The following is a 21,143-nucleotide window of genomic DNA, read 5'->3' as shown; positions in this document are numbered from 1 at the left end:
AATAATTTGAGAAGAATAGATATTCACTCTGCCTTAAATGTTTGGTAGAATTCGCCTGTGAAACCGTCTGGCCCTGGACTTTTTTTTTTTTTTTTTCAAAGATTTTATTTATTTGTTTGACAGAGAGAAAGAGAGATCACAAGTAGGCAGAGAGGAAGGCAGAGAGAGAGAGGAGGAAGCAGGCTCCCCACTGAGCAGAGAGCCCGATGCGGGGCTCGATCCCAGGACCCTGAGATCACGACCTGAGCCGAAGGCAGAGGCCCTAACCCACTGAGCCACCCAGGCGCCCCTGGCCCTGGACTTTTGTATGTTGGGAGTTTTTTGATTACTGATTCAATGTCTTTCCTGGTTACTGGTCTGTTCAAATTTTCTACTTCTTTCTGTTTCAATTTTGGTAGTTTGTGTGTTTCTAGGAGTTTATCCATTTCTTTTATGTTGTCCACATTGTTGGCTTATAGTTTTTTGTAATATTTGCTTACCATTGTATTTCCGTGGTCTCACTTATTATTTCTCTTCTCTTATTTATGATATTATTTGAGTCCTTTCTCTTTTTCTTTTGATAGGTCTGGCTAGAGGTTTATCAATTTTAGTGTGTGTGTGTGTGTGTGTGTGTGTGTGTGTGTGTTTAAAGATTTTATTTATTTATTTGACAGAGCAAGATCACAAGCAGGCAGAGCAGCAGGCAGAGGGTGGGGGGGAGGCAGGCTCCCTGCTGAGCAGAGAGCCTGATGTGGGGCTTGATCCCAGGACCCTGAGATCATGACCTGAGCTGAAGGCAGAGGATTAACCCACTGAGCCACCCAGGCGCCCCAGTGTGTGTGTGTGTGTGTGTGTGTGTGTTTTAAAGAACCAGTTCCTGGTTTCATTATCTGTTCTGTTGTTTGTTTTTAGTTTTTAGATCATTTATATCCACCCTTCTGCTGAGTTTAGGTTTTGTGGTCCTTTTTCTAGCTCCTTTGGGAGCAAGGTTAGGTTGTTTGGAATTTTTCTTACTTCTTGATGTAGACCTTTATTCCTATAATCTTTCCTCTTAGAACAGCTTTTGCTGCATCTGAAAGGTTTGGACCATTGTGTTTTCATTTTCATTTGTGTTTTGTACCTCTAAAGTTTATCTCCTGAAGGTTGACCCATTCATTGTTTAGTAGCATGTTATTTAACCTCTAAGTATTTGTGGTCTTCCTAGATTTTTTCTTATGATTGACTTCTCTTTTGATAGCATGTGGTCAGAAAATATGCATGGTCTGAGTTTGAGCGTCTTGAATTTGTTGAGGTTTGTTTTATGGGCTCATGTGTGATCTATCCTGGAGAATGTTGCATGTATACTTCAAAAGAATTTATATTCTGCTGTTTCAAGATAGAATGTTCTAAGTATATCTATTAAACCCATATGTTCCAGTGTGTCATTCAAAGCCATTGTTTCTTCATTGGTTTTCTGTTTAGATGATTGGTCCATTGGCGTAAATAGGATGTTAAAGTCCCATACTATTATTATGTTATTATTGATTAGTCCCTTTGTGTTTTTTTAGTAACCATTTTGTGTTTCGGTGCTTCTGTGTTGGGTGTGTAAATATTCACAATTGTTATCTCTTCTTGTTGGATTGTCCCCTTTATTATTATATAGTGTCCTTTTTTGTCTCTTGTTACAGTCTTTGTCTTAATGTCTATTTTGTCCAGTACAAGTATTGTTACTCTGGCTGTCTTCTGATATCCCTTTGCATGACACACATTTCTCCGTCCCCTCACTTTCAATCTGCAGGTATCTTTAGGTCTGAAATGAGTCTCTTATAGGAAGCATTTAGATAGGTCTTGCTTTTTAATCTATTCTGTCACCCTGTGTCTTTTGATTGGAGTGTTTACTCCACTTATATTCAAAGTAATTATTGATAGATATGTATTTACTAACATTTTGTTATTTGTTTTGTGGTTGTTTCTGAGGATTTTCTCTGATCCTATCTTGTATATTTCTCTTCATGTTTTGCTGATTTACTTTAGTGATATATTTGGATTTCTTGCTCTTTATTCTTTGCATATTTATTAGTGTTTTCTGATACATGGTTGCCATTAGGTTTGTATATAACATCTTCTGAGTGTGGCAGACTATGTAAATTGGTCATTTAAAGTTTTTAATCTATTCTTCACTCCTTTCTCCCCACATTTTAAATATTTTAAAAAATATTTTATATCATTTTGTTTCTGTGAGTTCCTTGACTGTTTTTTTACAGGAATTTTCATTTGCACTGCTTTTGTGTTTCCTACCTGCTGTCACTTTCAGTCTTTCCTATCCACTCCAAGAGTCCCCTTTAATATTTCTTGCAGAGCTGGGTTAGTAGTCATGAATTTCTTTAGTTTTTGTTTGGCTGGGAAACTGTCTCTTCTATTCTGAAGGATATCCTTGCTGGATAGAATCTTCTTGGGTGCAGGTTTTTCCCATTCAGCTCTTTGAATATATTTTGCCACTCCTCTGGCTTACAGAGTTTCTGTTGAAAATCTCCTATTAGCCTTGTGGGTTTTCCCTTGTAAGTTACTGTCATCTTTTATTTTACTGCTTTAAAATTTTTTTCTTTATCACTATATTTTGCCAACTTAATTACAATATGTCTGGTATGGGTCTGCTTTTGTTGGTTTTGATAGGAGTTCTCTGTGCCTCCTGATCTGAATATGTTTCCTTTCCCAGATTAGGGAAGTTTTCAGTTATTATTTTTTCAAATAAATCTTCTGTCCCCTTTTCTCTCTTTTCCTTTTATGGGACTCATAATATGAAAGTTAGAACATTTGATGGAGTCACTGAGTTCCCTAAGTCTCTTCTTGTTTTGCATAATTGGGTTTTTTTTTTTTTTCTGTTTTGTTCAGCTTGATTACTTTCCATGACTCTGTCTTCCAGGTCACTAGTTCATTCCTTTGCTTCTTCTATCCTGCTGTTCATTCCATCAGGCATGCTTCTCATTTCATTTATTGAGCCCTTTAGCTCTGCTGCTATTCCTTATCTCTGGGTCAAGGGTTTCTCCCATGTCTTCGACTCTTAAGTCTAGTGGGTATCCTTATGATCATCCCTTTAAATTCTCTATCAGGCCTGGTGCTGCTTATATCTGTTTCCCTTAGATCTCTGGCCATGACAGAGATCTGTTATTTCTGTTCTGTTCTTTCATTTGGGATAAATTTGTCTCCTCATTTTGTCCAGCTCTGTGTCTGTTTCTCTGTGTTAAGAAAGCAAGCTGTGTCTTCTGCTCTTGAAACTGGTGGCTTTATGAAAAAGAGGTCCTGGAGTGCCCAGCAGTGCGGCATCCCCTGTTCCCCAGGCCTGTTTCACACGCCCTGCTGTTGTATCTGAGTCATTTTTCATTTCAGGGCAGTTATCTTCCCTGACTCTCTGCCTTTTATGGGCTGTGATGGTTCTCTGTGGTGCTAGTGGGGACACAGGAAGGCCAGCTCTGAGAGGGTGTGCCCTCTGGGGGAACTTGGGAGTGGGACAATGGTTTAGCAAACATTTGCGCTGGGTCACTAGTTTCTATGCCAGACCCCCCCCCCCCCCAAAATGCTGTGGTGGTTGGGGGCTGTGGGCTGCCGTGGCTGGGTGTGTATGAGAGTGTGGTAGTGGTGGCTCAGTGTAGTGGTTGGTGGCGGCCATGCACCTGCTGGCTGGGCGGGAAGCACATACATCTTTAACAAAATTTGCCCTGAGTCTAGGCTGGAGGCCAGGGGACTTGGATTTGAAGAGTCCTGAGGAAGACCTTGTCTGTGTGGTGCCTGGTTAGCAGGTCGGGCAGGCAAGTGACTGTGCAACCTCACCCATCCCTCTCTCCCCCCACACTCCCCCATGGCCCTGTGTTGAGGTTGGGGGGCAGGGGAGGAAAACAGTGCCTGCCAGCTCTCTCGATCTCAAAGAAGTCCCCCAACACGGTCTGAAATCAGCGTGAACAGATCTGTCTTTGCCCCTGGCACTGTGTAAACTGCAACTTTTATATTGTCTCTCTCCACAGGCTGCGATTCCTTTAAGGGCAGGGACCAGCTTCCCCTGGCCCTCCTAGCTCACCCAGTGTTCAACCAGCTGACTTTTAAAGCTCCAGGCTCCAAATCCCACTGGTTATACAAACTCACGGAATTCAGCTTCTCTCGTTTATGGAGATTAGTCTTCCCTGCGTGAGCTCGCTGGTGTGTGGGCCTGTTTCTCTTCCATGTGCCCAGCTCCCTCCCTCCTGTGGGCAGCTTCCCTTTGCCTCTCTGACCTTCCTGAACTTTCAGTTGCAACTTCCTCTCCATAGTTAGTGGTGGAGTTTGGTTCTGCTTATCTTCAGCATGCTCTCTGATTCGTTGACTTGGATGTGGGTGATACCTATCTGCGAATGTGGGACAGGGTGAGCCCAGGGTCCTCCGTCTTCCGTCATCTTCCCAAGCCCCTTCTTCTCCAGTTTCTTTGAGGTCTTAAAATGTGGATCCAATGAGTGTTATACACAATGAATCATGGAACACTACGTCAAAAACTAGTGATGTACTGTATGGTGACAACATAATAAAAAATGTGTCTCCTGAAAAATTAAGAAGGAACGTATTGTTTGCATGATATGGACTGTGCTGGTCTAGACACTGTAGTTACACAAGATAAGGGACACGAATTGAATACTTAACATAACATTAGGCCCATTGATGAGTTTTATACCTCAAAATAGTCCTGTTTTATAGAAAACTAAGGAAATTTCTAGAAAATCAAAAATTAACTCACCCATGGTTAGCCAAATATAAGCAGAGCAGGTAAAATAAAGTTCATATCTGAGATATTCAGAGGTGGGTGGGGGGCACTCAGAACTACCCTATCTGAGAGAAGATGGAAGAAAGTGGACATGCCTATGCCAGGCTTGGGGGAGACAGGAGAGCTCTTTTGAAATACTTCAAGAACTGTCATAGGGATGACGATATAATCATATTGCAAATGACCCCAGAAGGAGGGATTTGATGATTCCCAAGTTGTTATCTCCTACCAAAGTTTCTTTTCTGAAATCAGGGTCATAAATCTAACTGTGTTTTGGACACATCCCTTTGTATATGTCTCATAGGCATTTCAAACTTAACATGGCCAAAACTCATTCTGGTTTCTTTTCTTCAAAACTTGTTCCACCCTTTGGGTTCCTAGATGTAGTAAATGGTATCAGCATCTGTCTGGCTTCTCACGATAAGAACTTGGGTCTCTCTCCTTCATCTTGAACATCTAACTGGTCACTCCAAACTCCTTGTGTGTTGTAAAACCATTCCTTATTCATTTCTCTGTCTGTATCAGTTACCCATGGCTGTGTAACAAAGCAGCTTAAAACCTTTATTAGCTCTGGGGCACCTGGGCGGCTCAGTTGATTAAGCGACTGCCTTTGACTCAGTTCCTGGGATGGAGCCCCTTATCAGGCTCCTTGCTCAGCAGGGAGCCTGCTTCTTCCCTGCCTACTATTCCCCCTGCTTGTGCTTGCTCTATGTCTCTCTCTTGCTTGCTCTCTCTATATCAAATAAATAAATAAAACCTTAAAAGCAAACAAAAAACCAAAAACATTTATTAGCTCCATTTCTATGGAGAAGAATCTAGGAGTATTTGGGTCCTCATGCTCTGTGTCCTCTCATGACATCATAAATCAAATTATCAGTGGAAGCTGACACAGTGTAGACTCAACTGGAGGAAAATCCAATTCCAAGTTCACTCATATGGTTGTTGGTTGGGCTTAGTCCTTTGCTGTGTATTGGCTGGAAATCTCTCAATTTCTTGGCATGTGGGCCTCCCCATCTGGGAAGATCCTATCATGGCAGCTGCCTCCCTTTATGTGGGTGAGAACAGAGATGGGAGGGAGTCTTTTTTTTTTTTTTTTAGGTTTTATTTATGTATTTGAGAGAGAGCGAGAGAGCCCTAGCATGAGAGAGAGCATGAGTGGGGGATGGGAAGGGCAGAGGGAGAGGAGAGGGGAGTCTGAGCAGGGGGTCTGACATGGGGCTCAATCCAGGGCTCTGGGATCATGACCTGAGCCAAAAGTAGATGCTTAACCGACTGAGCCATCCTGGCATTCCGGAAGAGGGCAACTTTACAACCTAACCTCAAAAGTGACATCCAGTAACTTTGGCTGTGGTGTATTTGTTAGAGATGAGTTGGTTGGCCCAACCCACGTTCAAATGGAGAGTTTCATGAACACCAAACGCCTGAACACCAGGCAGCTAGGATCACTGTGAGCATCTCAGAAGCTGCCCGTGACAACGTTCTGTTAAGTAGTCTGATCTACATGCTCTTGGCCACTGCATTCCATTCTCCCAGCCATAATATCTTGGGCTGTTCCCGTCCAGCCCTACTGCCCCTTTCCTGGTCCATTGCTCTCTTTCACCTGGACAGATGCAAAAGCCTCCCAGCTCCTGTTCTTACCTGGCCTTCCTTCTCCCATCCTTGCTGTATCTCTGGCCTTGTGAATGAGGCAAGAATGATGGTGACGGCATGTGGTGAGCAATGAGTCTGCTTTCGGACCTTAGGGTGGGGAGGGGCACGGATCCATCTGTCGAGTGGTTGCAATCCAAGTAAATAGTGGGCTCCAGAGGTTTGCTCTGGAGTGATGGTAGTGGGGGCAGGGAAGGGCAGGCAGGAGCAAGGAGGGTCCAAGTTTATCTTAGGAGCCAAGGATGCCAGTTCCTGGAACAGGGGCTTGGAATACAGGTCAAAAGCGGAAGGCAGGGCTCTGAATGTGGTTACTGAGAGATAGATGAGGGGTTTCGGCCAGGGAATGTGGGACCCCACAGCTCCATTTTGAGAGTGCCATTCTTATGGCCATGCCTTGGAACCAGGATTGGGCACGAGTGGTCACCCTGAGCCCTCCATTCAAGCAGGCTGCCAGGGGCCACTGATGAGCTCTCGATTTCCTCCAGCCTCATGAGCCGATGGCCTCAGCATCACTTCTGCACTTCCCAACAGACAGAAGGTATAGGCCAAGTGGGGTTTCCCCAAAGTCTCCTGAGTGGCTGTCAAAAATTTGCTTCTTTGCTAGGAAATGTCCTGCCAGATAGGATTATTCCTTCACAATTTAAAGGACTGGCCCCTTTTATATAGAAAGCACAGAACAGTAGAAAGAGCCCAGGCTTTAGAGCGGGCCACTCAAAGACTGGATTCCAACTCTGCCATGGGTTAGCTGTGTGTTCTTGGGAAGTTACTTAACCTCTCTGAGCCTCAGGGTCTTGGTAAAATGTCTGTAAAATGGGGGATATTGAGGTTCACCTCATGAGATAATTAGGAAATACACACAGATGTGCACCACACAATGCCTACGGCACAGAAGGGACTCGTACCCAGTTATCTGGGGTGAAAGGTGCAGAGAACACACGGGGACTCCAGAGGGACCCACCGTGGAGGCAATTCCATACGCACCCAGGTGCTATGGATCTGGTCCAGGTCTTCAGTGATGAGGAACAGGAATCTGGCAGGGAAAGCCACTGTCTCCTCCTCACAGGTGTCTCTGGGGCAGTATGTGGTGTGAATAATGACAGCTGAAATTTATTTCAGGCATCTTTCTTGTATTAACTCGATCCTCACAGTGACACGAGGAGATAGGAATAATTATTCTTAACCCCCTCACACAGAAGAGGAAACTGTGAAGCCCAGAGAGGTTAAGTAACTTACTCCGAGTCCCTCAGCTATTCAGTGGTACAGGAGCCCAGCTGGACCATCACACACCGTCTCTCCACACGTGAACTCCGCTCTTAGCACCTGTAGATTTAGATATTCAGGTCCCTCTGTTGTCTTTGTAGAGCCAGAGCTCAACAGCCCCCTTCAGGTCTATCTGGACAGGGAGGGCATTCATTCTACAGAGGCAAGAGTACGCACAACCAGGGAAGCTGGTGTTTTGCTGGACGGCACATCACCAGGACTTGTTCCTCTCTGAGGGTACTGCGTTACTCCAGAAGATGCCTGGCTCAGGCTCTGGACTTAACATGTCAATTTAACAAACACTGAGCACCTACAGTGTGCCAGAAAATGTGGTGACACTCCGTGGTGGGCAAAGAGGTCCCTGTCCTTTCTGGGTTCTGGGACGTGCTGAGAGTTTGGTGGAAAGCCTGCTGTTTCAGCAAAACAGATTTTCATCCCATACAATGAAGTGTCCTATGTCCCAGAGCTTTCCCAAGAGGCAGTAGCTTTCTTATGAAGGGGGTGAGTTTCCCATCCTTAGAGGTGTCCAAGTGAAGCCGGAATGGCCACTTGGTGGGGATGTTGTAGAGGGGATAAACTATCCGAGCGGTGCTTTCCAGAGAAGATTGTTAAGGTTCTTTCACGTTGCTAGGAATTAACATTTAAGAGAACCCTGGATGCAACAAACATGATATAAACAGGAGACAGCACCTTCCTGAAGCCTGTGGCTGCGAGTCAGTATGAGGGAAAGGGGGTGGTCATGGGATTTCTAAGAGCCCGAGCTGGAAGGCTGTGCAGACTGATGCTGGAGGTGGGGCCGCAGCTTGCACAGGAAGGGCCCTCCTGCAGCTATAGAAAATCACTCTTTGGAATAGACAAAGGACACGTTGCAGGCGTCCTGCCGTTCACAGCATCGCTGGGGAAATCAGCATCCCAGGAATGGTTGTTACCCGCCACTTGGACAGGAAATGTCGCAGACAGAACCTTGTTTTTCTGCCGTAGGAATTAAAGTTCAGAAGCAGCAGCAAGGAAATCAATACGGAGCTGCTAAACCCTTAATGAACGACAGCAAAAAGGCTGATCGTGTTGCCTAAAACAGCTTTTTTCAAAGCCGCTTGTCTGGGGTGAACACGTTAACAAGAATTGATTGAGTTCCTACGAGGTGTGGTTTTCAGAGTGCGGCTACACGGTGTAGGGAAAAGCAGTGGCCACGGGTTTAAGACCTGTTTAGCGGCTGAGCCATCGGGGTCTGTTGTGAGTGGCTTGGGGGTCTAGTGTTGGGCATCTCTGTGAACGTTCCTCCCCTTTCTCTACCACTGTGCCCCCTGGCAAAGGATCAGTTGCTAGATGAGAAAGTTCCCAGCTTTAAAGATGACTGAGCCAGGCTCAAAATCCCAACTCAAACTCCCGGGGGAGTAAGTTTGCTCTGGCCACTAGGCTGAAACAGGTTTCCAGTCTCCTGGATAACTTTTACTTAAATATGACTTTTTTTTCACCCAACCTATCGTTCTACAGAGACTGCGAACGACTTGGCAGAAGGGAGGGCATAAGGGACACTACCCACCAGTGAGATGTGGCTCAGTGACAATCACACCCTGATCGATCCCTTTGGCCATTGCTCCGCTGGAGGGAGCCGGAAGTGTGGGTAACTGGTTCCTTCTTCAGGGCATGGGCAGAAACTTGAAGGGTTGTGGGAAAGGATGTTGCCCACGGAGTCCTTTAACCTGTCTGACTTTCCAGTTCCATATTTAGCAAGTGGGCCCACAGTTTCTGCCCTATTTCCCATGCAGAGTAATTGTGAGAATTGGAGGAAATCGCACCCACAGAAATGCTTGGTGAGCTGAACTGTTTCCTCCAACCAAATGGAATGCGATGCTTTTATTTGCAACCTGGGGGAGGGAGCCTAAGCGACAGAAGAGTGAAACAGGGAACTGGCATTTTTGGACCACTTATTACATCTGTTTCTGGTGCTGAAGAAAACTCATGTCCTCACAACACCCCTATTAAAGCTCTTATTTTACAAACGAGGAGACTAGAGAGTGGCGCTTGCAAGAGACAGCTCATCGTGGTTTGCCCATGATGAGGGATTTCCTGAAACACAGGACCTTCGGCACGCCCTGGAAAGTTCTGGGCGAACCAAGATGCGCTGACTTTCCAAACTCAAGTCCAGGAAGGCTGAGCAACTTCCCCCAAGCTCTGTGGCTGGTCAAGAGCAGCGGTGGTTCAGAACATGGGTCGGTTAGTTACTGACCCGTGTCAGTTAGTCCTCATGTTCTTTCCCGTACCCTTTTCTGTTTAAAGTCTAGTTAGGCTGAGAAAATGTATAAATAGGGGTGGATTGCCTGCCAAGGAGTTGCCGTGATCAATGTCATAGGGTTTAACAGGCAACAGAAGGCTTTTGCTACAAATGTGTGTTCTTTGCCATCAGTCCTGAGATTTCGATCTTTGAAGGGTGGTCTTAAGAGCGCTATAGAAGTTGGCTATGGGTATGGATCAAGCTCTAAATTGTAAGCCAGGTGGGGCATTGGCCGGTGCCTTTGTCAGGCCTGTTTAATCCTGTTCAGTGGCTCTTAAATGTTAAGAGCAGGGGTTTGTGGAGCCTGCATCAGATATCCTGATGCAGTGTGTCCTAGGAGCCCCACGATTGCATCTGGGTGACCTGGTTCAACCATCCCTTCACTCAGACCTCCGGGAACTATTGTAACAGCCAGAACTACTGTAACTGGCGTCCTCTGCAAAACATCCCTCAGTGACTTTCCATCAGCTCCCCAAATTAACTCGGGCTCTTTAACCTGGCTGACAAGGTCCTCCAGGGGTGGGCCCTGGGGTCCCTTACAGCCCCCTCTTCTGCTGCACTTGGCCTGGACCCTAGCGCTCTGTTCTGTGTAAAATCTCCTGGCTCCCTGTGCTCCTGCTGCCTCCCACAGTCCCTGCTAATTCTGCAATTCCCTGTCCCCCCTTCTTGAGGCATTCACTTGTTTCAAGATTCAGTTCAGGCAGCCCCTCCTCCAGGAAGATGCCCCTGGCTTGCCCTCCACACCCTACCCACTTTAGGTGGCCTCCCCAATAGTGTTTGAATAACCCATGGGAGTCTGCCTTTCCCACTGGACAGAGAGTCTGGGGCTGGAGGGGGCAGTGGCAGACTCCATTGTACCATAAGGACTTCACAGGTGCTTGTTGAAATAGACCAGAGCAGAGCAGGGACGGGGGAGGTTGTTTCCTTGGTGTTGGCTCCGCGAGCTCCCGTAAGCTGTCTGTGACAGTGATTACCCACACCCTGAGCATAAGAGATTGTGGAACAAGGAACTCGGCGATATTGCAATCATCAGTTTCAATTGCCGGGGTAAGAAGGGATTAGGGAATAGCACACTGACAACCTGGTTTGTTCTAAGGGCTAAATTAGGAACAAGATTGGCATGCCGGTGGGAAAAAGCGTGAGTCTGAGAGGGGGTGTATCTGGGGCTGCTACGACTTCAAGTCAGAGGACTTCAGGTTCAGAAATGAACTCTTGCCAGAGAGGCCACTTCACAGAATCAAACTCTTCGACGGCCCTTCTCTCAGTTTTTAAATGTCGTCAGTTGGTAAATTTCACAACGGCAGGAATGTGTCCCCGGCTATTGTGTCGTTAGTGCCTGGTGTGGAGTAGCAGCTCAGTAAATATTTGTGGCAGGAGTGAATGACCACTCAAAAACTCCCTTCTCCGAGACAAACCATAAGTGATTTTTAATCTCACAAAACAAACTGAGGGTTGCTGGGGGGAGGGGGATTGGGAGAAGGGGGGTGGGGTTATGGACACTGGGGAGGGTATGTGCTATGGTGAGTGCTGTGAAGTGTGTAAACCTGGTGATTCACAGACCTGTACCCCTGGGGATAAAAATATATTATATGTTTATAAAAAATAAAAAAACAAAAACCCAAAAAACAAAAACAAAAAAAACACTCCCTTCTCCCTTCTCCCTTTCCCTCAGCGGCTTTCTGTCTGCCTCACCCTAATCCTTTTAGCCTGTCTGCTATTCTCTATCCCAGGTTCCTGGCCCGTCTTGGAAAGCGAGCCCTAGTTTCTGTTTACCCCATCATCTCTAACTTTCTTTGCTCCAAGACTTCTTGGGCTCTGGCTCATTTCGTAGATAAGGACCTGGATCTTGCCTCTGGCCCCATATTTATTTATGTGTGTGCGAGAGAAAGAGATAGCAAGAGGGAGCATGAGCAAGTGGGGGCGGGGCAGGCAGAGGGAGAAGCAGGCTCCCCGCTGAGCAGGGAGCCCAACGTGGGGCTTCATCGCAGGACCCTGGGATCATGAGCTAAAGGCAGATGCTGAACCGGTGGAGCCACCCAGGCATCCCAAGTCCTGGGCTTTATGTACGTGTTGCTTGGAATCTGGACCTTGGATTTCCTGTGTACATGGGCTTGGCTGACTCCTCTGCTCCTAGTGCTCACCCTTCTCCGGGGGCCAGTTCTGGCATTATCACTGGGTAAACTTTCATCTCTGTTACTTTGTTGGTGGGTTCCTGGTCAGTTCAGGCCCAGCCCTGGTGAGAAGAAGACCATTACCCTCTCACAATGTCTGGCTTCATGGGTTCTTCCCAGTGTGCTTCCAGATCTACTTGCCACCCATCACCGCCTTTAAGATGTCAGAGTGGGCCAGACTTGGAACTGCTTCTTCCCTAGGGCCTACTCTAGCCCTCTCCTTTATCTGAGAATTGAAAAGTGCCCCATTTATGCAAAAGCCTTGGCTTTCAGAATATAATATTGGCGTAAAAAGCAGACACATAGATCAATGGAACAAAATAGAGAGGCTAGAAATAAACCCACACATACATGGCCGATTAATTTTTGCCAAAGGTGCCAAGAATACACATTGGGAAAAGACTGTCCTTTTCAACAAACGGTGCTGGGAAAACTGGATATCCACATGCAAAAGAATGAAACGGGACCCTTATACAGTACACAAAGATCGACTAAAAATGGATTATGCACTTATACGTAAGATGTGAAACCATAAAACTCCTAGAAGGAAATGTAGGGGAAAACTTCTTGACATTGGTCTTGGCAATGATTTTTTGGAATTTGACACCAAAAGCAAAGGCAACAGAAGCAAAAACAAAGTGAGATGAGATTGAACTAAAACGTTTCTGCACGTCAAAGGAAATAATAAAAATGGAAAAAACCACCTATGGAATGGGAGAAAATATTTATAAAGGATACATCCAATAAGGGGTTAATATCTGAAATCTATACGGAACTCTTACAACTCAATAGCAAAAACAAAAGCAAAAAAACCCCTCCCAAAAAACAACAACCCAATTAAAAAACTGGACAAAAGACCTGACTAGACATTTTCCCAAAGAAGATAAGCAAATGGCCAACAAGTATGTGAAGAGATGTTCAACTTGGCTCATCATCAAAACCGCTACGGAATATCGCCTCACTCCTGTTAGAATGGTTATCATCAAGAAGATGAGAAATAACAAGTGTTGGTGAGGATGTAGAGAAAAGGGGACCCTTGTGCCCTGTTGGTAAAAATCTAAGTTGGTGCAGCCGTTATGGAAAACAGCCTGGAGGGTCTTCAAAAAATTGAAAATGGAACTACCCTATGATCTAGCAATCTCACTTCTGACTCTATATCCAAAGTGTACGAAATAACTCTCTTGAAGAATTATCTGCACCCCCGTGATCACTGCAGCATTATTCACAATAGCCAAGATAGGGAACCAGCCTAAGTGTTGACAAATGGACAAATATATGGAAATCTGAATATCTATATAATCTCCTTCCCAGAAGAAGGTCATGGGGGTGCTGGCATTTCTTTGTCCTAGTTGTGTGGGCTGGGTCAGCGGGCTTAAGAGACTGCCTCTGGGGAGGAACCTGGGTTTTGCGTGACCCCCCAGGGCCCTCTCCGAGAAGCATTGCTAGCATTTACACGGTGGCCCTGCTGCACGAGGGGCTGAAGATCCCGAGACCGCGCAGATGTGGTTCCCGGCTCCCAGAAAAGAAATGTTAGGACGAAAATGCCAGGGGTGTCCCAGGGTGGGGGCCGGGGAAGAGAGAAAGAGACAGGGAAAGGAAAGGAGGGAAGGATGAAAGAGGTGGAGGGTGGGAGTGAGGGGAGCAGAGATTCCTAGAACTTTGGTGAGGCACACAGGCTGCCCTCTGGTTGGGGTAAGGGGATCTATTGGAATTACGAACCTGGTGCCATTTGTCCTAACTCTCCCTCTAAAATGTACACTGTAGGGGTGCCTGGGTGGCTCAGTGGGTTAAAGCCTTGGCTCAGGTCATGGTCTCAGAGTCCTGGGATCGGGCCCACATTGGGCTCTCTGTTCAGCAGGGAGCCGGCTTCCCCTTCTCTCTCTGCCTGCCTCTCTGCCTACTTGTGATCTCTTTCTGTTAAAATAAATAAAATTTAAAAAATGAAATGTATACTGTATTGTTGATTATTATTATTTTCAAAGATTTTATTTTTATTGTTTGTTTAGAAGGGGGAGGGGCAGAGGGACGGGGAGAGAGTGAATCTTAAGCAGGCCCCACGCCCAATGTGGAGCTCAATGCAGGGCTCCATCTCACCACCCTGAGACCATGACCTGAGCTGAAATCAAGACTTGGACGCTAATGACTGAGCCACCCAGGTGCACCTCAAAGATTTTACTTTTAAGTAATCTCTACACCTGATGTGGGGTTTGAACTTACAACCCTGAGACCGAGAATCACACACCCCACTGAGCCAGCCGGATGCCCATCTTTGAGTGGTTGTCATATGAGGCTGAAATCCCCTCCTGGCTCTGCGGGCTTCGCAACCCCCACTCTACCTATCTTTCCCATTGCACCCCAGAGACCCAGGGCCCTGGCCCTGACGGCTTCACCCTCACATCCAGCTTGCCCCCAAACCCCAGACTTCGTTAGCTTGTTTGGGAGACAAGAACCTCCCCTCCTCCCATCACAGTTCAGTTTATGACTTTTTGCCATGTTAGCAAATTTGATGGATCGTGGAAATGCTTGAGGATAAAATACTGTAATCAGGAGAGTGTCCCCTCCCCCTCCCTCCTCTGTCCCTGGATCTGGTGCTCGCCGATTTCTGTGGACTCAGCAGATGGATGGATGGCTTTTGCTAATGCTTTGCTGGAGTGATAGAATGTGTGGCAGGAATAAACCCACAGGCTCCCCACAAAAAGAGGAACAGGAATAGCTCAGGGATGTGGAGGGACCGAGGGAGGAAAATGCACAGGCATAAATCAGAGTGAACTGGACATTCTTGCTGGCTCCCGCCTGCAGTGCTTGATCAGACACCAAGTCCTTGCTCATGTTTCTGTCTGGCTCTTATCACCCAAACTTGAGCTGGACTTTTACCTGGTGTCCTCAGCTCCAGTCCAGAGCCCCTGATCCCCCCTATCCATCACTCAACTGTAATGCTCTCCTAAGAGGAAACCTCCCATTGTCTTCTCTCACTCTCAAACCTTCCTTGGCTCTGGAATGTCCATCAAGCCTTGTGCAAACACCATGGTCTGGCATCAAAGGCTTTCCATGACAGCATTCTGTTGGTGGAAGTCATCAGGGGGAAGTGACTGCTGGCTGCCCCGAGAACGGGACTCAGGCCATCAGAGGCTCCTTACATCTGCCCCTGTCCTTGCCACTGTATGTTCTGCCACCATTTCCATAGCTAGAATCACGCCAAGGACACAACCTTGAGAGCAAAATGTGTTGTTGAGAACTTCTGGACTGTATACAGGACTGAGGCTCTTTAAAGCTGTGTAAACTGTCAGGGTTGTGGTGGGCAGGTGCAGAGATCTACTCATCTTCTAGCTGTCCAAGGCCAGCCTCATCTGTTAAGTTCCCCTGCTTATTAACCCTGCCACCTACTGATCTGCAGTGGCCTCTTTCTTCTGTCTCTTCCCACTCTCCATATAGGGGAACTCCCAGGATCACGAACCAACATGTTCTGTCTCCTAGTCCTCCATTTTGGATACCCTGTCCATTGGCCTGCTGTGCAAAAAGATATTCCCAAGTTTGGTATTATAGCCTTTGTCTAATCCTTCTTTCTAGACTGTCTTTTTCTCCGATTCTCCCATCTTAGCCTTTGGAAATCCCCTCTGACCTGTAAGATCCACCTCAAGTGACATCTTTGCCATGCTGACTTTGTAAGGCCTACCACCAAATGTTATATTGTCCCTGTTATAACATTTGTTTTTCAAGGCCTTGGTTGCTGTGACTTGTGTTCTGCCTCTGCCATTAGACTATGAACCTGTGAGGACTGAGTCCATTTTCCTCTTCTATTCCATGGCAATTCATCCAGTTTCATGTTGATATCTGTTCAGTCTAGGTGAGGAGTTGATACTTGTTGAATTGAAGTTGTTATAAAGCGTCCTGCCTTGATAAGGCAAGATGGATGTTACAGCAGTTTGGTGCAGAATGCACAATGCAAAACATTGTTGTCTGGATGGAGAAGAGAGGAGACACTGTTCTGTAGAGGGTGTTTGAGCTCATCTTCAAAAGCCTTTCCATCACTGATTTGTGGTGTATCAGTCAGTTTTTGCTGTGTAACAACTAACCTCAAAATTTCAGTGGCATATAACAACAAACATTTATTGCTGCAGGTCAGTTAAACGTGGCTCCAGACTGCTTAGATGGTGGACTGGATTGAATAGTATAGAGGGCAGGGCCATTGCCATGGACCCAAAAGTCAGTGACCTCTTTATTCTTTCCCTTCCAGTTTTTCCCAGGGAGAATGTCTATCCCATGCCTGTACTGCAACTGTATTTTGGAAGCAGATAACTTGTTTTTTGGTCTCTCCAGGTCTATAGATAGGAATGTCGCCCCAAGATGGACTGTACCAATGTCTTAAAATTAGATGATGAGATTTGGGACTTTCTGAATTGATGATGTTAGATGTGCTTTTGGATTTTGAGTTGGTGCTGGAATGAGTTAAGACTTTGTGGAATGTTGGGTTGAGATGAATGTATTTTACATGTGGGGTACATGTGAATTTGGGGGCCAGATGATAGACTCTAGTGGGACTGAATAGAGTTCCCCCCAAATTCATGTCCACTTAGATCCTCAGAATGTGACTTTATTTGGAATTAAGGTCTTTGAAGATGCAGTTAAGCTGGAGATCAAGAGGAGATCATAGTGATTCATGATGGGTCCTAAGCCCAATGAGAGTGTCATTATGAGACAGAAAGGGACACATGGGGCATAAGGTCATGTGAAGATGGAGAGTGAGAATGGCGTGATCCATTTATGATTCAAGGAACACCAGAAACTACCTGAGTCAAGAAAGGACTTACCACCAAGAGCCTTTGGAAGGAGCTTAGTCCTGCCTGTTCTTTGATTTTGGACTTCAGACTTCCAGAACCATGAGGCAATACATTTTTGTTGTCTTAAGCCAGCAACTTTATAGTTGTTACTGTAGCCACAGGAAATGAATCTAGTTTGGTTCAGGAAACAATACAGTTCAGTTCAGGACAATGCCCTGGGTCTCCTCCTCCTTGGGCTAGTAGTTCCCCGGTGCATGCTCCTCTCCGGGAGGATTTCAGAAGTACCAGGGGCCATGCCCAACCCTGCAAGCATATTGGTCACTTCTGTTTTTGCTATTCCCACAACCCCAGTGGCCAAGCCAATCACATGGCCAAGCCCAGCATCTGTGGAGTGAGGTAAGGTGTTCTGCCTCTTCAGTGTTGCAACTGCAAAGGGCTTGGGGTACAACTGTAACACAGGGAGAGAGTGAAGATTGGAGAGAGCAGTCCAACCTACCGTAGGCGGAGAGGACTTGGGGAATAAAGCACTCCCCAGAGTAGGTTCCAGAGGAAACGACTTAAGGATAAGAAACGGGTTAAGGGGCCTTAGGACATGGTTCAGAAAGAAAAGATCTGTATTCATATCCTTGACCAGACTGGAACTTCTAAATCATGCACTTGTGATTAAGCCCCTAAAACTCTTGGCATTTCGTTTGTCTTAGACGTGGAGCGGAGACAAAAGTACAATACTTATTGGGAGGTTTCACTGTGATCAAGCAGTTAAAATGCTTTCTAGCTGAAGTGTGAGACCTGTGTCCAGGGTAACCCGTGCTGGGGAAGAGGTTCATGGAGCAGCTGACCCTGGAGGTCAGCCAGATGGAAAAGGCGAGAAGGAAGACCGTGGCAGCAGGACAGGGAGCAGTCCTGAACCTGCTGGTCTGCCCAGCTGGTAACAGGTCCTCGGTCCACAGCCTGGCTGGGCTCCAAGTTACATGGCCCCATGCACACCCGTGAGCTCTACCTTAGCAGGGTGCCCATCCTTGTCCATCCCAGAAATGGACTGTCCCCTAAAGCCTCAGGACCCAGTGGGGAGAAGGTGTCCTAGTATGTCCACGAGGGTCTAACACTAGAAAGCAGCGGCATGCCGTTGGGCACACAGTGCAGGCTTGATGCGTGTTGACAACACGGAAACACATAATATGTTTACCAAATGAGCAAGGGCTTACATACCCATCTGTTTCAGAGGATTCCTCGCTCAAGGGAATTTACAGAAACGCCATCCGCTCATCTCTTCCAGGCATCCACCAGGATGTGGAAGTGGCTTAGATGAACTTGTTCAACCCATCAAAATGGTATTTGTGAAAATGGGATTCTGTGTGTTGACTCCATAAATATTCATAACTTCGTGGCCGTGACCATTGCTCCTGCTTTTCCTTCACTTGGCCGGCCCAGAACGTCATGTGACCACAAAGTGGGGCCTCTTATTTACCTGACACTGTGTTGGGACACCTTGGAGAGGGACTCTGCCAAGAAAAGGTTTTTCTCACAGACAGCGTGCAGCTGCCACCGCTGCCTTCCCTACCGCCCTTGGCAGAGCTCACTCGTGGCCTACTTTCCCCACGGTTTCCAAGCACACCGAGGGCTGGCTTTATCCATCAAACTCGTGTCCTTTCTTCAGGAGAAAGAAATCGATAGAAATTGATTTGAAAATGTCAAACCTTATCAACTGCCAGCTGTCACTCCAAGACAGATATTTCATGGATGGCATAAACGTTTGATCTCATCAAGGCTCTTCTCCTGGCTCTGAGAGTCTGTGGTGTCACCAATCAACCCACCCCAATTCCCTGGGGGCCTATTAGAAGGGGAGGTGGCATAGGACAGTGGCTAAAAGCGTGGGTCCAGGAGCCAGACTGCCTGGCTTTACATGATTTAATTGCTGTGTGACCTTGGAAAGTTATCTAACTTCTCTGAGACTCAGACATCTCATCTTGTACCTTAGGATAAAAATAGGATATACATCCTAGGTTGTGAGAATTAAATGATAACCCACGTAAACCACTTATAAGATGTGGAGACTATTGTAAGCATGGAGTAAGCATTAACCATGATTTATTATTCATATGTCTCTTTTCTAGGCATTGAGGGTTATATATAAAGCTAGTTGGAGGAGGCAAGTCATACACAAAGCAAACAGGACGACTGGTATATGGAAAGATTATGGAGGCTGGAGTCCAATGCCCTGGGTTTGAATCTCAGCTCTGTCAGTCATTAACTCCATGGTTTTAAGCCATTGCCCTGGAGCTCCGTTTCATCTGTAAAATGGGAATAAAAGCATACTGATTGTGTTTTAGTTATAAAACCACTTTGGGTTGCACAGCACACGGGTTACTAATTTTTTTGATAGCTAAGCGAAGGTCATTTCCTGATAGCGAATGGTAAATGTTAAATGCCAGATGTGTGGGACAGAGAAAGGTTCAGGGTCAAGAGAAACAGTTTGGGCAGGGATTGTCCCTACAAGGCTTTACAAGGCAGTGGGCTTTGGAAAGTCTAAAGAAGACTGGCTGACACGCACTGGGCCCAATGCCATTGTACACTTAGCTTTAAGCTTAGTAGTGTCCTTGATGTAGTGAGAGGGAATTCTGGCATGGTTTTGTTTTTTTTTTCACTTTGGAAAGAATCTGGATTATTAGGGTCAGGTATGTCAGCTTGTCTAGGGGTTAGTAATTACCTGGATTCTGCAAGGATTGTGACTCGGGGGGGGGGGGCAGGAACACAAGGCAGGGTTTATGCCGTTAGCCAGAAATGCCGATCAAGACGGAGGTTAGGACCTTAGCAGTGGCCGTGGAGACAAGCGGACAGGCGCGAGGTCTTTTTGGTAGAGCTGTCAGGACTTGATGATTTGTTCATCAGTTCATTAATTCAGTTGTTCAAGGCCCCGGGGGGAACACAGCAGCTCACAAAACAAAAGCAAAGAGGTGCTTATACAGCTTAGGTGCTGGTGGGAGGTAGAATGTCGGGGAAGGGGGAGGATCCTCAGGTTCCTGCTGGAGAGGGTGGTGTGCTGCTCTTGGCTTTGTGAAGCGATTTTGAGGCCCTTACTCACAAGTTGAAGGAGAGGGTGGTGCCTCAGCTTGTCTCGACTCCCCCAGTTCCTCATTTCCTCTGAGAGGCTCTGGAGCCTCTTCTAGGGGGTCAGTGCATTCTGTGTTCTGAGAGCCGCGTCCTAGTGCCAGGGGCCAGGGGCCTAGTGAGGGGGACTTCCTGATGTCTGTGCTTAAAGGTTGCTCTGGACACGCAGGGTCTCCCCGCTCAGCTGGTGGGCCCTGTCTATGCTACAGGTCGACATGGGGTGGAGGGCTAAGGAGCCTCCTTTTCATGGTCACATGCTGCAAGGGGTTGCTTGCGACCAGTTGGTCTCCTTGGTTTTTTCTTTAGCCACCAGAGGCCTCACACCCTGTCCTGCCTTTAGTAGCATGGGGCAGCTTCCTGGTTGAATCTGATCTTCAGAAGGTCCCGCCTGGGCAGCTGATGGGGCTGCCACCGCCCTTTCTGTATGCCATAGGTCACTTTCTACATTTTACTCTGTGCCCCCATCTTGCTGGTAGGCTGGATGCCCTGAATTGAGAGGGGATGATATTCTAGAGGAAAGGCCCAGCCGGAATAAAGGCAAGGAGGGGGAAGCTTTGGGTGGAATTGGCCCAGTGAGGCCAGTCCGTCCAAAGTCTATGCTGGGGCTGCCTTTTGGGAGATGGTGAGTACTTTCTGGAGCATCTAACACCAGTTGGTGGGCGACCTTCCCCTCCCTGCTGGGAGTATCCGTGGAAGAAGCCTCTCACTTAGAATTATAAATGATCCTAGTGAACATAATTTCAGCAATTACTGATGTGCAGTAATTATGCTAATGCTCATTCACAAAGGGCTGCTATTTGCCCAGCGTGTTCCGTGCACATTATCTCCTTACCTGACTAACCGTGTTTTCGCACTGTGGTTACCGTTTGCTTGTCATGTTAAGTGATGTTTGCATCTTTGAGCTTGTCAAGACACGGATTAGAGCTGAGGTCTGTTCCCACCCCCTTTGCAAGATTTTTGGGTGGGCTTCTTGAGGAGGAGGAAAGGAAGGGGGGGGCAGAAAGTAAAAAGAAAGCAGGAGAAAAGACCCCCCCAGCCCGGGCATTGACTGATGGGGGTTTAGAGTTCAGAGTTGAGATGCGACAGATGAAGCAAGGAGCTAGGACTTGTCTCCTTTTGTTTGTGATTCCAGGCCTGGCCAGATTCCAGGAATCTGGCCA

Source organism: Mustela erminea, chromosome 7, assembly GCF_009829155.1.
Source record: "Mustela erminea isolate mMusErm1 chromosome 7, mMusErm1.Pri, whole genome shotgun sequence".
Taxonomy (NCBI): Eukaryota; Metazoa; Chordata; class Mammalia; order Carnivora; family Mustelidae; genus Mustela; species Mustela erminea.
This window is presented reverse-complemented; position numbering follows the sequence as displayed.